Here is an 18,002-nt window from a genome sequence, read left to right as displayed (position 1 = left end):
ACGTCCTATGTCTCTTAACTTATCGCCCTCTCACAACAGAGTGAAGTGAAGGAAGTCCAGTGTTCCTGAAACACGCAGTCGCAATAGGTTTCTTTGCTGCCATTCATCTCTCGTGCTAAGAAGGTAAAATTGGACTTGCACTGTGTGAACATGAGGATTTATGAATCTAATCAGCATACAAGTTTTTGTGGAATTATTGCCGGCCTGTATTTAGCAGAGGCCGTCCTGCGTTAATTGCCGCTACTTATGCGTGCCTAAGGGGCGTATTTCAGCCTCGGTGAAGGGACTCCAACCACGCGCCCCCGCTGTTTACGTAATTCCCTTTGTTTCACACCGAGCGCATTTTATTTATTTGTTATGGGGGGGTTATTTAGAAGTGCTTCCGCGCTTAGCCTGACGTCAGTTCCCCAACGTTGCATGTCGCGTGTCATCATGAACCAAAAAGCCTGAAGAAGGGCTGCCTCTAAAATCCGAGCTTTGTCTCGCTTCGCTACGTTACCCGTATTTAAGGTCACTGAGTATCGTGAGAAAGTGTACTTTAAGTTAACAGCTGGTGGTCCTCAGCAAGAGGGAAAAGTCGGTTTGGTTTTTTTTTATTTGGTTTTCATTTTAAGTCATGCGGGGTGAGTACAAGGACCCATATACTTTGCCACTGCAATGAATAAAAACAGTGGCTACAGTAACAGCGGCATTGTAGCAGCTTTTCAGGACACATGCGGCGCCGTGGATGGAGAGTAGTCATCAAAGGCGTACAATTTAACACGACCTTTAAAGTGTCGCTGCTCGTGCTTCTGGCAGTCCACGCACTTAGCGCTCCAGCAGCACCGGAGAGAGCGCAGCGTCGGACAGCAAACAAGTCTCGGGCCCAGTCGAACTGCCGAGAAAAATGTCAGACCTCAAGTAGCGTGCACTGCGATGTGTGAGGTGACCGTCCCAAACGAACGTGCAGTTTCTACGTATTCGTCGTTACATAGGAGAGTCTTTCTTTCCTGGTGTGATACACTATGTGATCAAAAGTATCCGGACACCTGGCTGAAAATGACTTACAGGTACGTGGCGCCCTCCATCGGTAATACTGGAATTCAATATGGTGTTGGCCACCCTTAGCCTTGATGACAGCTTCCATCCTCGCAGGCATACGTCCAATCACGTGCTGGAAGGTTTCTTGGGGAAAAGCACTCCATTCTTTAGGGTGTGCTGCACGAGGTGAGGTATCGATGTGGGTCGCTGAGGCCTGCAACGAAGTCGGCGTTCCAAAACATCCCAAAGGTGTTCTATAGTATTCACGACAGGACTCTGTGCAGGCCAGTCTATTACAAGGTTGTTACTGTCGTGTACCACTCCGCCGCAGGCCGTGCATTATGAAAAGGCGCTTAATCGTGTTGGAAGATGCAATCGCCATTCCCGAATTGTTCTTCAACTGTTGGAAGCAAGAAGGTACTTAAAACATCAATGTAGGCCTGTGCTGTAATAGCGCCGCGAAAACAACAAGGGGAGCAGGCCCCTCCATGACATCAAGCGAGGCGTCGTTTGGCATTTACCGGCGTGAAATGGTTCAAATGGCTCTGAGCACTATGGGACTCAACTGCTGTGGTCATAAGTCCCCTAGAACTTAGAACTACTTAAACCTAACTAACCTAAGGACATCACTCACATTCATGCCCGAGGCAGGATTCGAACCTGCGACCGTAGCGGTTGTGCGGTTCCAGACTGTAGCGCCTTTAACCGCTCGGCCACTCCGGCCGGCTTACCGGCGTGATGTGAGGCTTATGAGCAGCCGCTCGACCATGAACTCCAAGTTTTCTCACCTCCCGCCTAAGTGTCATAGTTCTTGCAGTGAATCTTGATACAATTTGGAATTCCTGTATGATGATCTGAATAGATGTCTGCCTATTAGACATTACAACCCTCTTCAACTGTCGGCGGTCTCTGTCAGTCATCAAACGAGGTTGGCCCGTACGCTTTTGTGCTGTACGTGTCCCTTCAGGTTTCCACTTCACTATCACATTGGGAATGTTTAGGAGTGTGGAAATCTCACGTATAGACGTATGACACAAGTGACACCCAATCACTTGACCTCGTTCGAAGTCCGTGAGTTCCGCGGAGCGTCCCATTCTGCTCTCTCACGATGTCTAATGACTACTGAGGTAGCTGATATGGAGTACCTGGCATAGGTGACAGCACAATGTACGTAATATGAAAAACGTATGTTTTTGGGGGGGTGTCCGGATACTTTTGATCACATAGTGTATCTCTACAGTTTTCATAAAAAGAGCTTGTTCTCCTTTTAACAACAGCTTAACGTGGTTCACTGGACGAACGTGGCGTTACAGGAGATTGGAATTAGAAGGTAGGAAGGAAGATTGGGTGCAACGACCCGTCGACATCGAGGTCGACGGAGCACAAGCTCGTATTGTGTCAAGGATGGAGAAGGAAATCTGCCCTGCCTTTCAAAGGAATCATCCCGGAATTTGCCTGGAGCAACCTAGGGAAATAACGGAAAACCTAAATCTGGATGGGCGGACGCGGATTTGACCGGTCCTCCTCCCGAATGCGAGTCCCAGAGTGGAAATAGATAAATATCACTTCTGTTTTTACAAAATGCCGACAGACAGCTGTGCGTAGCTATAGACAAACATATCCCTAACGTCAGCTTATTTTATGACTATGGAACACGTTTTATACAAACATTCTTAGCAGACCGAAATATCTCCTTTGTCATAATCGTAAGACAATAGATTCCTGTGCTCCGGTTCATGCTCTATTACATGACGTCCTGGAGGTATTCGATATAGTTCCACGTTGTTGTCAAGTAAAGAAAATATCAATTGTGCTACAGGATTGAAGACACCCTATAAAATGCCACACATTATGCTTTTCTTAACGAGAAGAAACTGTCAGATTTGAAATTAGTATTGGATGTGCCTAAAGGGACTGTTATGGAACCATCACCGTAAACTTTGTAATAAACAATCTGTAACATATAAAATTCCATGAGGCTTTTCACAGATGACGCATTGTACACTTTCTGATCAAAAGTATCCGGACATGAACGCCAGTAAAAACGAGTGGGAAGATATTGCGTTGCCACGAGAGAAACGTTGACAGTGGAATGGGTCGGTCAGGAGATGTCAGTGACTTGGAACATGGACTGGTCATTAGATGTCACCTGAGTAATAAATCCGTCAGAGACATTTAATTCCTTCTAAAGCTGCCCAAGCCGACTGCTGGTGACTTGAGCGTTAAGTGGAAATGCGAAGGAACACTCACAGCTGAACCAACACCAGGGTGGCCTCACGCATTTCGTCACTGGCTCGTTTGGTAAACGATAGATCGTCAAAGAGATGCTTACCAAGGTCCAGGTGTGGACGCTACAAGACACGCATTGTGCGTTACGGAGTTGTTTGCTGATAAAATTAGGAGAGTGCATTTTTCATGAGTATTCAAGTAATATATTACTTCCTCGCATATGTATATCTCGTGAAATAACTGTGGCGGTAAAATGAGGGAAATTCGAGCTGTTACGGAGAATTGCCGATAGTCTTTCTTTCCGCGTATCGTTTAAGAACTGGGAATGGAAGTGGTAAAAGAAGTACGCTTCGCCATACGTCGTGTGATGGCTTGCGAAGTAGACTGTAAATTTGGCGGAGAGTATGGATTTGGATAGGGAGACTAATATCGTTGACGCTTCGCACGCAAGAGCGTCAGAATGTTATTTTCACTTTTTGTGAATAATTGCTCTGACTTATGACTATTTACTTAAAATTTCTTCATGTTATTCTTCTCGTTTGAATTAGTAATGTTTTACGCCTCTACCTCAAGGAGTAATAAATATTTGATGATGTCTGTAGCCGTTGGCTGTGTTACGTCCGTGCACTATGCTTTGCTATTAGTAGCTACTAGGAATAGCTCTATGTTACATGGTGAGACGGTGGCCGGACGCACTCGTATTCGAGAGGGTTGTTATCTGAAGGCCAGACGAGTCATCGCCGTGCAGATTCCCGCGCTTCTAGCTGACTGCGGCGACCCACAACCTCTGGTCCCATTCGTTGACAGAGGTAAATTCCTTCCCATAATAGTGACTGACTGTTTTAACCTGTTGACTAATATAAATGGTAGCCGAAGCTCCAATCCCAGTCATACGAGGGTTATATTTTCGACTACCGATTGTTTGCGAAATAGAGAACACACAGAAAATCAGAAATCTTTTGTTTGAAACTGTCAGCTACACCTTTCAGCTACTTTTCGGCATAATAGGTGCCCCTGCATAGATATTAGTCGTAGTGCGATACTAAGTATCCAACAGCCTCGTCATAGAAGGCAGCCACCTGTGCTTTCCGCCAATTCCCCACTCTGGTCTGTAGCTCGCTGTGTGTGCCAAAATGTTGTCCTCATAGCCGGCGGTTCACGTGAGCGGAGAGATGAAACTCAGAGGGAGCCAAGTCCGAGATGTGTGGTCGGTTATCAAACATTTCCCATCGAAAACGCTGCAGGAGCGTTGTTGTTGAACCTGAAGTATGCGGCCGAGCACTTTAATGAAGAAGGAAACGCATGACAGCTACGTTATGTGGGCTGCCTGAAATCCGGTGGAATCCCTAGCAGGCACTTCACAGTTGGCGGGAGACTCTGTTGTTGTAAGTATGGCTGGCTCTGAGCACTATGGGACTTAACATCTATGGTCATCAGTCCCCTAGAACTTAGAACTACTTAAACCTAACTAACCTAAGGACATCACACAACACCCAGCCATCACGAGGCAGAGAAAATCCCTGACCCCGCCGGGAATCGAACCCGGGAACCCGGGTGTGGGAAGCGAGAACGCTACCGCACAACCACGAGATGCGGGCCGTTGTAAGTATCTTTACGTGCTCACTGTGATCTCGGAACTGAAAAGTGCAACGTGATGCGATCGACAAGCATATTAGAAACAAGCTTCACTGGATTTCCACCGCAGTTTTAATTTCAGAACCAATCGGAGGATGAAAAAAAAATCCTCTTATAGATGCGATTTCCTTTGGCTACTTCTGCTGATTCCTTAGAAGCACCTTCAAGATTTTTGTCTAATTTATCTCCTTTTCTTATTACCTCGCTAAGAGAGACGAATTATGGCTTTAAGTAAACAGAAATACAATCTCATACCACGTAAGTTTCCTAAGAATTAACAGGGAGAACAGTAACATATATCTGTACGTAGCACTATTAATTCATTAGGTGTATTATGGTTTAATCTAACGGAAAAGGATTTTCTAATAAAAATTTAGAAGAACGTGCTGAAACGGGTAGCAACGTTTTATGAACTTATCACTTGTTTAGTAAACGTGTTTTCATTGTCAAATTATACGGATGGAAATGAGGGGATTGTCGCAGACAGCACAAGTCGCATTCCTGCTTTACAGTGAAGGGAAGTAACAAGTTAAATAGGATCTGCAATGAACATTCGTAATGGCAAAGAATAATTTTTATGAGTCAGTAATGGGCGACTGAACGAGGACCACGAAGAGTTTCACTATTAGCGGATAATCTTGTCTGTATGTTTGACTGAATGTTATTCAACTCCTTAGACGAGCAAGAAATCTTCGGTTCAGTGTCTAGTAGAAGGACGTTACGTAAAATAAACCATCGTTTCACCGCACACCCGTTAACGTCCGTTTAAACTATCTGCCGGGATTAAAGTCTGTTCCAAAAGAATGCTCCAAAGATAGTCGACCTGATACTGAGTCTCTCAACTAACGGTTCCACATTCTCACTCATCTGGATGCCCACGCTTTTCACGAAGACGCGTCACGTGCCTACACACGTTCAGTCAGAACTACGTAGTACGTTCATCGTGTTTTTACCGCATAATCTCTAGAATTCAGCTTCATTGTAACGCAGTAGCGCAATGCTGATTTCGTGGAGGCAGATATATTGTGAACTGTGAAGAAAACGCATATGTGCATAAATCAGTAAGTCAAAAGAGGCGTATGTTACATTACCCTCTCACTCGTATTCTGAATGGCCGGAAATGTTATTTTTTCGACACATTTTTCTAAGGAAACCCAGTTGAAGACTTTATGTTACAAACATGCTGTAGGAATTGTTGTGAAGAGAGCGAGAGGGGACGGGTGAAGAGTGTAATGACTCTCGACACAGAGGTAGACGCTTGGAATCCTCGTGATGTAGGAAATTATCATAAACAATATTTTCCCGATAAAGGGAGAAAGCGTTGTGCTATACTGTTTCTGAGCGTCTGAATGTGCTTCTATGCCCTATGTATCAGCGTCGTCTCGCAGAGTGAGGTTGCATGTCACTATTCACCGTAACCCGACCGTAGGTTGTGAACGCTAAGCGCGACGGCCTCTTCGGTGCTACTCGAGACGAGCATGCCGCCAGCTGGTACTACGTCCCACTGTCTTCTTTTTGTCTCCACGTGTCCGTAACATCTGTACCGCAACACTTCATCGGTTACGCACTCGTCACAGTCGTCCACGAGGTACAGATAATCACTTGACGCACTACGCTAAACGGAGAGTGAGACAACCTCCGAGCTTCACTGTACCTTGTGAACATCCATGAAAACGCGGCACATAGCTCGAGCTCTAATTTATGACTCAGCCCACGGTCCTCTACAAATACGTGTTTGACTCGTCGCACGTGACCTTCCCCAGGACACTGGGCAGGGCTGGGGCGGCTGGTTGCTGGCTGGAGAGGAGCGAGTCGGCGGGCCGTGATCCGTGTCCAGGCTGGAGCTGCGGCGCGCTTCCCGTTAGGAGGGCACGCCTTTCATTCCGGCCGACCGCAACTCGCTCCAGGCGCGACTCGGCACCTATCTACTATGAAAGTGACAATGCTAACGAGCTCTCGCTCGCTGGTGGGGCCAGCAGTTTAGCTCGTTTGGCTGTACCGTTTATGTTCCAAAACAATAGTCGTCTGTAAAACCGTAGGTCAAGGTTTAGACCCTGTATCGAACTTCGTGATCAACTTTTATCTGCGGCATCTCTGTGCACGTCGCATAATAATGTGTGACAGCTAGTATCTGTGTTTTCGATACTACACTGAGCTGAAAATCTCGGGACCAAAAAGTAGCCACGAAGCCACACTGTATGATCAAAATGTTCAAATGTGTGTGAAATCTTATGGAACTTAACTGCTAAGGTCATCAGTCCCTAAGCTTACACACTACTTAACCTAAATTATCCTAAGGACAAATACACACACACCCATGCCCGATGGAGGACTCGAACCTCCGCCGGGACCAGCCGCACAGCACTGTATGATCAAAAGTATACGAACACCTATTAGTGGACATTATGATAAGATGTGTCCACCATTCGCCTTTATGATAGCTTGAACCCTGCTGGAAGCACTTTCAGTGGAGTGTATGAATATCTGTGGAAGAATGGCAGACCATTTCTCCTGAACATCCAAAACCAGAGACTGTAGCAATGTTTTACACTGGGGTCTGCAGCGACACCGTCGTTCCAACTCATTCCAGAGGTGTGTCATTGAGTTCAAGGACGGGACTCACGTAGGCCAGTCCATTTAAAGAGTATTTCTGTCCATAAACTGTTGCCTCAAAAATCCTGTTTTATGACAGGGTGCATTGTAATACTGGTAAAATCATAGTCTCTGAACTGCTATTTTGTTTTACGCAGTACATAACTCTGTAAAAAGTGTGCATATCCTTCCAAATCTATCATTCCCTTAACCGCAATAAGGGGATCACAGTCTAACCACGAAAAACACCCCCACACCTTAACACCACCTCCTCCGTGGTTAACTGTTGGCATTACACATGATGGCAAGTAACGCCTCTAGGCATCTGCCAAACCCAAACACTTCTATAGGATCGTCATGGAGTATAGCGTGATTTATCGCTCCACATCACTTACTTCCAGTCACTCACTGTCCAGTGGTGTCGCTGTTTACGCCACCTCAAGCATCACTTAGCACTGACATCAGAAATATGGGGCTTATGAGGAGCTGATGGACCATTGTATCCCATTCTTTTTAGCTCCCTACGCACAATCATTATGCTAGCTGGATTTCTGGTAGCACTTTCGAACACACGAGTGATTTCTTTCACTTATTTCATGCGGTTTTTTTTTTCAACCACCCATCTCAATGCTCGATGGTCCCTAGGTCTGCCTGGTGTTGGCTCCTTGTTGTTGTTACCTAGCATTTCCACTTCACAATCACATCTCCTACTGTCGACTTGAGCAGTTGTAGAAGGTTTTAGATGTCCCTGATTGATTTGTTATTCAGGTGATATCCAATGAATATCCCACGTTCTAAGTCACAAAGCTTTCCTGACAAATCTATTCTGCTGCTACTGCTTCCATGCTGACTCGCAGTACTCCCCGTCTTCTTTTATATTGGTGGGTATACCACTCGTGACATTTAGTAATCGATGCCTTTTAACCTAGGGGCGTCAGGATTCATCCATTTCCGCTGGAGCGTACGCATACTAATAGGCAAGGTATCGTATTAGCTTACAATTGAATCGTATTCCGGAAGTATGGTGATCCCATACCAGTCGGTTCATCCAGGTATAGGTTTCTCATAATTTTCCTTCAAAAAAGGTTCGGCCGATTTCCTTCCGCGTCTTTGTCCGTACCTGCTTGCTTTCTGTGACCAGACTGCCGGCTAGACATTGAACCACGATCGATCTTCCTTCCATATTTCCACAATATTTCCAATAGATTCAGATTGCAATGGAGTGTCCATGCCGCCTCCTCAGTATAGAGGATAATATTGTATAACTCGCTATTTAAGGCATGTATCCCATAGAAACTAGTACAAAGTAAGAAGTAGCTAAGACGCAAAGCGTGCTTCGTCAATCGGACGACATGATTAATGGTAAAGAATAAACGGAAAAAGCTATAGTTCGTCTGCTCATACTGGTGTAGGTTCCCCACTGGTCCCGTGAACAGATCCCGAAGAATGTATACATATATTAGTTTACGAAACTTAATGCGTTACTGACTGAACCTGTTGCTGGACAGCGGCTTTTCGGTGAAATTGTTTTTGTTGTGTGTGACATAACACTGGAAGAGAACGTACCTATCTATTGATAGGACTGCAGATATGCTCTCACTTATTGACGAAATTTATTAAACCTTTAGTTTCTAAAAAATATTGTAAACGGTTGCAATCTAAGTGGGGGTGGGGGGGGGGGGATATCTGAGTAACTATTTTTCAATTAACTAAAATCAGACACCAAAATAGATCTCGTCGTGTTGCACGTAAAGAGCTGCTCTAAGAGTTCGAATACGACTGCTACGGGGTACCCTAGGCACACGCAGAAGGCTGGTTTGCAGAGTATTACAGTACCCTGTAATTCCACTACTGGGTAAATTAAAACGCTGTTAAAGATGGACATCGGACGCTCCATTTCGGTTTTCGTCTTAGCCAAGAAAGGTTCGAGTTCGTTTACAGCTCACGAACAGCATTTTAACCTGTTAGGAAGTTTCCTTGCCAAAATACTTTACGAAAGATTCTAAGCAGAATCCATTACCTTTCCATGTTATACGTCTGACACAGGAAAGCTAACGTTGAGAAAATGTTCCACGACACAGCTAGATTCCATTCCATTGCAAACTATCTCACTCGAAAATTTGGAGTTTTTCTAATAAATACCTAGATTTGCATAATAACATTCTGATATAACTGCCCACGTAATTCTGGCTGGAGAAATACATAAGCATTCGGAAGATTGTTTTATTTTATTACCTGTTCATGTTGGTATTAATGAGAAGTGCAGTCATTCAAACGTATAGCCTTGTAACGCCATGACTGCTTACATTAATCCTTCAGGAAAGAAAGCTTGAGTAGTGGAAACAGAAGATATGTAGCTAATTTTACTACTGCTGTTATATTAGAAAGCAATAAGAAACTATGACTGTACACGAAATTTCCGAAAAAGATGAGAAATTATTGGTCTCTTGTTTGCCCTGTGAGGATTTAATTTGGACCTGCTTCGTCATAAAGAGACGTCACTTGCAGCTTTCAGATTATGGTAGAGCATTCTCGACTCTTCGAGTCACACACTGTTCGTTCCCAGTACTAAACTAGCAGGCTCTCTGAGTTCCGAGGGAGACGGTGGTAAGAAATATAAAGAGAAGATTAAGCTGTCAGGGAGATCGAGAATCGCTTGCGACATCGGGCTGCAGACTGGCATACAACGGCGCTCAACCTCCCATATATCGCCGGCGTGCGGCAACTGATTCGGACGGGTAGTACGTAGAAAAATAGACCATTGTGGCCAAAGCTACCTGCAACAGTGAAATATGCTCGAAATTCCGGTGTAATATATTACGCTAGGTAAGCGAGCGGCGAGCTCCTCCGTGGGCGTGTCTCCGTGAGCGAGGAGTACACGTGGCCTCGTGCGGACAATGTAGAGCGGCCAACGGCCAGAGTAGTCGCCTGGGGGGCGCGGCGGGGGCGGGCGTGGGGGGCCGCGGATTTCTCCGGACCAACGCCCTCGCAGCCGCAGCCGCAGCATCCGGGTTCACAACTCGCTCGCTGCACGCGCACCTGCCCTCAAACCGCTGCCGCCTTCCTCACATGTCCGCTGATCGGGCAGACATCGCATATCATCTGCAGATTATTCATACGCTGCGGTCACAGTGGCACCGCCGTTGGGGGATTCCAACAACGACCGACATCGGCCGAAGACGACTGACGTCTGCCGAAGTTGACTGATATTTTCAAATCAATACGCGATTACGTGCGCGGTCACAATGCAGCCGTTCTCGTCACCCTAAGTGCGGACTTCGGACGACAATCGGTTGAATATAAATCATTTTGTTTTCTTCAGCCGAATATATCGATGCTCTAGCACATGAAATATGGACTGTGAGAAACTGATAATTTCATTCGACGAAAGAAAGAGTTTGTGGCATCCTGGGGATGAAAAATATCATAATCGGGATACAGCTCGAAATCTATGGACTGAAATCATTATTCTTAAAGTTACTGTAGTGGATCTTTTTTGGGTTGTGGTAGGTGGGCATTAGCTGTCTGTGAATCATTATTACGGCTTACTTGCGTTTTTATGCCAGTAGGGTGGTGATTCTCGTATTTGAGGTAGTTTGCAAACGTTGTGTATGTGTATCCACGTTTCAGTGCTTTAGATGGTCACAGTATCTTATTCTGAAATCTATCTTTGCTTGTCACATGAGTGCTGAATGGCAGTCAAATCTGAAGTAGTGCAGAGTGTTTGTAATCTTGCTTTTCAATGTCACCACGAGTCGCCTCTAATATGTATCAGAAAAATTCTCTCTTCGTCTCATATATTCGTAAAACTTGTTTGGATATTCCAGTAACTGAGGAAAGAGTGAGTGGTACTCGCCATGCTGTTTTAGAAACAGATACAGCTCATTCACGTGCATTCGGCGTTATGTTAGTAGAAAAAGGCGCAGTGCAACATTCGTTTCCAGGCACAGAAGCGTCGTGTCACATATCCCGCCCACAGAGGTTAAAATAGATCCCAACCTCCTTGATAGAAAAGAGTCTTACCTAACATCCTTCATCCCTCCAAAACCTGACGAAGGAGATCGGATGCACTGCGACGAATCCGTCGGCCGATATTATCGGGCAGCCTCTAGTGCCAGCGTCGGTAGACCGTTGTCGGTGCCGCTCTGCGCAAGCAGCGAGCTGGAATGGCAGTCGTCAGTCACTCTCAAGCACGAAAGCCTTTTTGTTGAGCAGAGGGATATTCCTTCCTTTTTTAACGTTCCTACCAAAGATATTAACCTCCTCAGTCTTGAGCTCATATTTTATGACTGAAGAGTTAATATTGGTGGTCAATGCGTGGTTATGGGACAAAGAAGATTAAAATACCAAATTTAAAAAATTAGTCTGATTCAACAAAATTTATAAGACAAGTTCAAAGTGAATGCTATTTGCGTTAGAAAATAACTTAAATATATGCATTACTCGGAAATCTCAGTATTAAACACTAAAATTAAGAGAACAATGGAACTGGAATGTGGAAGTATAGGTCGTTGCCGAATGTACTCCCAGTGCTACATGGAGCAAAAAATATATCACTGCATTCTAGTTAAAAATTACTAAAAACAAATAAGGTTCCCGGACATGCTGACACTGTGATAAACAGCTTTCTTCAAGCAGGTACTGCGACCTGCTGGGAGCATGCAGGACAGAAAACAAATGATGCACAGAGAGCATATAGTGTAAAGTATATGCTACACTCAGGCACATATACTTTAGTTTATTCTCTGGAGCAGAACAAAATAAAAGTTGTAAGCAGGTTATGTGCTGCACAACGACGGAGGAGGCTAAGCACAAGACCTGCCATATGCATAACGGACCAAGTAGAGTGCACACTCGCTACACGGCACGTCATACGAAGGACCGCTGAAAGCTTGCTTTCGCTACGAGACGAAACAAAGTGTTTATGCTATTATGAAACTTAATCCAGCCAGTAAAAGTTTCAGTTCCTTTTTTTACTTTTTTCATTTTCTGACGAAGAGTTTTGAGCGAAGTAATATACAGGGTGGTCAGGAACAGCCTGAAAAGCTTTTAAGGGTGTTGCAGGGTAGGTTGTACTGAGAAATAATTGTTAAGAAAAATGCAATACCCTTGGGCTGTTTAAGAGTTAATTGTCATTGAAGTTAGCCAATCAGTCCGCTGCATACGCAAATTCAAGCGGCCGTCCAGTGACGATATCGCCAAACGTCTGCTTCGTTTGGTTTCCTAAAACGAAACAAGAGAGCAATACAAAAATTGGACATGGGACGGTAATAAGGATCGAACCCGAGCCAAGGGCCGAGGAGTCTCACGTACTACCATCTACGCTATGAGAACAAGCGACACTAATTGTGTCGGCCGCTGTGGCCGAGCGGTTCTAGGCGCTTCAGTCCGGAACCGTGCTGTTGCTACGGTCGCAGGTTCGAATCCTGCCTCGGGCATGGATGTGTGTGACGTCCTTAGGTTAGTTAGGTTTAAGTAGTTCTAAGTCTAGGGGACTGATGACCTCAGATGTTAAGTCCCATAGTGCTTAGAGCCATTTGAACCATTTTGACACTAATTGTACATGGAGCGAAGCTTAAACCTGGGCGCGCAACGGCCTGATTGGCTAACTTCAATGCTAAATAACTCTGAAACGGCACAAAGTATCAATATTTTTCTTAACAATTATTCTCAGCACAACCTATCCTCCAACACTCTTACAAGCTTTTCAGAATGTTTCTGACCACCCTGCATAAACTCACATTTACCGACTTGGCCAATTCCGAACATATTTCTGTTAATTTTGCTTCTGCTTCTGGACTCTCGAGTGAGAGTGAAACGAAACAAAAGATAATAGCCACCATAGATCGTACAATAGGGTAATGATATACACAGTGAAACTGAGTACCAATAATAATGAAAAAAATAGTGACTCGCCCGTACATCACATAATATGGAAAAGAATTTTTGTTTTGTTTTTGGGCATAAGTGGATGCTCCTTTTCATAACGGAGATGTAGTGACATACACTCGCCTTTGCTACACAAAATTAATTCAAAAAATGATTCAAATGGCTCTGAGCACTATGGGACTCAACTGCTGTAGTCATCAGTCCCCTAGAACTTAGAACTACTTAAACCTAACTAACCTAAGGACATCACACGCACCCATGCCCGAGGCAAGATTCGAACCTGCGACTGTAGCAGCAGCGCGGCTCCGGACTGGAGCGCCTAGAACCGTACGGCCACCGCGGCCGGCTACAAAATTAATTCTTCATTTCATGTGAAAAGTAATGATATGAAATAATTTATAAGTTAAAACGTAACAATCAACTAAAATAAGTATATACAGTGTGAACCAAAAATCAAAATCTTTCTGAGATGGTAGTATGGACCAAAACAAGAAAAAAGTCCAGTAAATATGGACTCTAATGTGCATAACTTAAGAGCTATGAGCATTTATTCGTCTTAAATACTGTGAAACACATCTCTTCTGCTGAAAAAGTGCTTACAGTTCTTAAGATACGCACGTCAAAGCCTATGTTAACTAGACATTTCTTTCCTCTTTCAGTCCATACTACCACCTCTGAAAGATTCTCGGTAGAGTTCTGGTTCACCCTATACTGGGTATTACGGGTGTAAGTGCAGATGAGGATGGTGTATTGAACCACATTACATCCGTATCTACATGATTTGCAGACTAATAATTATAGCTGTTAGGAGTAGTATGGTTTTGTGTTGGTTAGTGCCTCCAAGTACATGCGGCAGAAGTAACCCATTAATGCTTATTCCCCGTGGGCACCAGATCGGGTGGTGACGTATGGAAGCTAAACGGATATTCTACGAAGGATATTCGAAAAGTAAGTTCCGATCGATCAAGAAATGGAAACCACTGTGAAAGTTTGTTCGACAGTGTCTCTAGTACGCCTTCGCTCTTTTCAGTTCTGAGCACATGGTGAGCTCATAAAGATGCGTAGAAAATAGTGTCTCCCGCCAAGTATGAGGTCCTGGTGAGAGGTTTCGCCTGATGTTACGCAGCCCACATTACAGATCTGTCATACGATTCCTACTTTGTGACAATTCTCGGTCGCAATCTGCAGGGCAATGAAAATGCTCCTGCAGCGTTTTCGATGGGAAGTGTTTGATCACCCACACTACAGCCCGTAACTGGCTCCCTCTGTGTTTCATCTCTGGTCACGTTAACTGCTGGCCATGAAGACAACATTTTCGCACAGACAACGAGCTATAGATGAGCGTAGAGAATTGGCGGGAAGGTATTGTAAAGTTGGTACAAAGCTACGACAAATGTCTAAGTCGGAGTGGTGACTATGTAGAGCAGTGACTGAAAGCTGTAGCTAACTGTTGTGGATGAAATATTTCTGATTTTCGAATTGGTTTCCATTTCGCGATCAATCGGAACTTACTTCCGAATAGCCCTAGTATATTGACAGCGTAGTCCACTTGGTGCAGTTACGACCACGCAGAAAACATCAAGTAGTAAATTAGATGACGTGTTTATGGGAGGAGTGTTCAACAGGGAAAAAACATCCGACACATTTATGTGTGTACATATTAAGGTCTCTCTCTCTCTCTCTCTCTCTCTCTCTCTCTCTCTCTGCGTCCGAAAAGGCCTTGGAAGGCCCAACCGAACCGACCGACCGCCGTGTCAACCTTATCGAGTTGCGTCACTGGATGCGGATATGGAGGGCATGTGGTCAGCACACCGCTCTCCCGGCCGTCGCCAGTTTTCGTGACTGGCTTCGCTACTTCTGACTCAAGTAGCTCCAGGGGCTGAGTGCTGAGTGCTCCCCGCCTGCCAACAGCCCTTCAGCGCTTAGCTGCGGTGATCTGTCGAGCACCGATGTTACCAATGCGGCAACGCCGTTGGCGTACATATTAAGGTACCACGTATAAAAATATGTGCATTTATATCCGTTAAACCCTGTACAACAGGTATTACCGGTCCAAAAACCCGATACAAAAGGTAGAAGTATGCAGTTTATTTCGTCACATCCAGTCTCGTGCTGTGTGTCTACTTATTGGCATATTACACCGGAGCCTGCTCGTGTGGAAGATTCCGTACCATGTTAGGCCACACCGTGCGACTATTGCAAGCGTAAAAGGTTAAGAATGTGGTGGCTCATGTTGTCTTCAAGTAATATAATGAAGAACGCCCGCAAATATTATTCTGCTATGAGTACATTTCCTTTGTATAACAACGTATCGGAGCATCCTACACAGCTTTTCGTAGCAACCTAACACGCTACCTTTTACCCATCCTTGTCGACTCCGTGTCTGTGGCCCGTCTTTAATAAGGTTAATGACGACGGAAGGTTAAACTCAATCTTCCCTCCTTCTCCAATTACACGACGTAACAATGCAACGAATGCTCATTCTGGTGGGATCCTGAGCAAAGACTGCGGCGCGTGACATAGTAGAAAACGATTTATTAAAGATAGTAATGACCGATTTCTTCCTCAATCCTTGTCCAGCTAGTATAGTGCTCCGCAGCTAATGATCTCAGTGACAACGAGACCTTACGTTCTAACCTCCTGTCCACCCTTCGCCAAAATTCCAAAGAAATTATCATCCAACAAACCCTTTCGTTTATTGTATCAAATGTGCACAGCTGATTCTTATTGTATCAAATGTGCACAGCTGATTCTTATTGTATCAAATGTGCACAGCTGATTCTTCCATGTCGATGAAGCTGAATATGCTTGATATCCATGTGGCATCTGTTTATGTATGTGCAAAATTACCATGGGCGGCGAGGCATTTCTGTAACTTTTCAGACAAACCAGTTAGGTAAGGAGTGGCTATGGAAATGGGATTAAAGTTGCGCACCTAGAGTGTAGCCTCCGGCAGGGAATGCATGCAGCTGCCATCCGAGTACTGGGCAGAGGCGCATCGCAGTGCATAAGGGAAAGCAGGGCCCACGGAAAATACGCGCCCCACAACGAACTTGTGACGTTGCGCTAGTTGCCTTGCCCGACATGCCTCGTCAACCCTTGGCTAAGTCCGGAGCAGAAGGGAAAACAGTACGTGAATGGAAAGGCACCCACTAAATTCTTTAACTATTCTATGCGTTATCGAAAACTAGACTGTATTTAAACGCGCAGATACAAGTATTGAATTGGTGTGAAATAGTAACTCGCTACCCGCCGGAGACGATCGTTGGAGCTCTTGAGACCTGTAATGTCACCTGTTGTGATGCACGCTGCACGGCCCGTATATCTCGTTGGCACCGGATGAAAGAGAGAGATTAAAAATCCGTACGTGACATACGTCTGCTGCGAAACTCGAACCAGCCAGGTTTGGCCGAGGACTGGACTCGCATATCAGAATAACGAGATTCAAGTCACTTTCCAGTACCGAGGTATAGATTTTGCTTTTCCATAAATCACTTCAGTCGAGACTCGGAATGGTACCTCTGAGTAGGCCCCGGTTACTTTCCTTCACCACGGTTTTCGAACTCCGTATCCAGCGACATCGTTTTTGATTGGCGTTAACCTCTAAAGGTCCTCCCCCATTTGGTTATTCACCTTATTCACTTCTCCTTCGCATTAATACAGTCTCGTGAAGGTTCGGCTGTACTCAAGATTTGGATTTGGCCAATATGTTTTATTTAACTTTGTGTCCGGATGCCATTCGTACTGCCATCATCGTCAGCTACTTAAGGGAGGGAAGCTGTGAGTGCCACCTGCCAGTGGATTGTGTAATTTTTGTTCCGTGTGATCGTATTTTAACTGAGTATTGTGCCTGTTGAGGCATAAATTGGGGACCACCGAAGTATTTGCCAAAATGATCGTGGGAAAGAGCCTAAATATCACAGTCAGGTTAGTCGGTGCACCAGCCACCGTAGTTAATCCGACGTTCGGATACGATCCGTGAGGAGGGGGCTAGGGGGGGGGGGCGGGGTAGCGCTCCTCTGCCTGTCGCCGAAGCTAGCGAGCTGCGCTTTAGGGTATACAAGCAGGTGCCTCAAAAAAACACAGCTAACCCAAAACTATAAGATACTAAAAACAGAAAACTTCACTTGGTTTACTGATGCCACAAGTTGTAACATGTGACTCAGGCATGTATTCCATTACGTGCATTTGTTTGTACAGGAAATCACAATTAATTGTAAGTGATTTATTCCAGAATTATTTCTCCCAAAACAGAGGGCATCTCTGTAGCCGTGTGTACAATAACTTGTATAAATATTGCTGTAAAGGAAATTACAATATGCCTAATGCCACACCTCTCTTGATGCTTTAGTGAATGCAAGAAGTAGGTGATGTTTAGCTTTCCTTCCTGGAAATGAATGACAATGCAGATACTGTTGGGCAAGGTTCGGTTTTCCTTGAGCCTAGAGTGTAGCCTCCGGCAGGGAATGCAAGCAGCTGCCATCCGAGTACTGGGCAGAGGCGCGTCGCAGTGCATGACACCGGAGTCCCGGCTAGCCGAATGGGCCAACTTATTATTGTTGTCTCCTCGGGGTGAAAGGCGCGCGCAGCCAGACGCCGGGCTGGGTTTTTAGTTACTGTTATGTCACGCTGATCCA

The 18,002-nt window shown here is 45.1% G+C and overlaps 1 protein-coding gene across 1 annotated transcript in view; it reads left to right on the top strand.

Moving 5' to 3' along the window:
• LOC126470868 (protein let-756-like) overlaps positions 1–18,002 on the top strand; it is a 223,195-nt gene that overhangs the window by 89,990 nt on the left and 115,203 nt on the right. The window lies entirely within an intron of this gene.

Source organism: Schistocerca serialis, chromosome 3, assembly GCF_023864345.2.
Source record: "Schistocerca serialis cubense isolate TAMUIC-IGC-003099 chromosome 3, iqSchSeri2.2, whole genome shotgun sequence".
Lineage (NCBI taxonomy): Eukaryota > Metazoa > Arthropoda > Insecta > Orthoptera > Acrididae > Schistocerca > Schistocerca serialis.
This window is presented reverse-complemented; position numbering and strand designations above follow the sequence as displayed.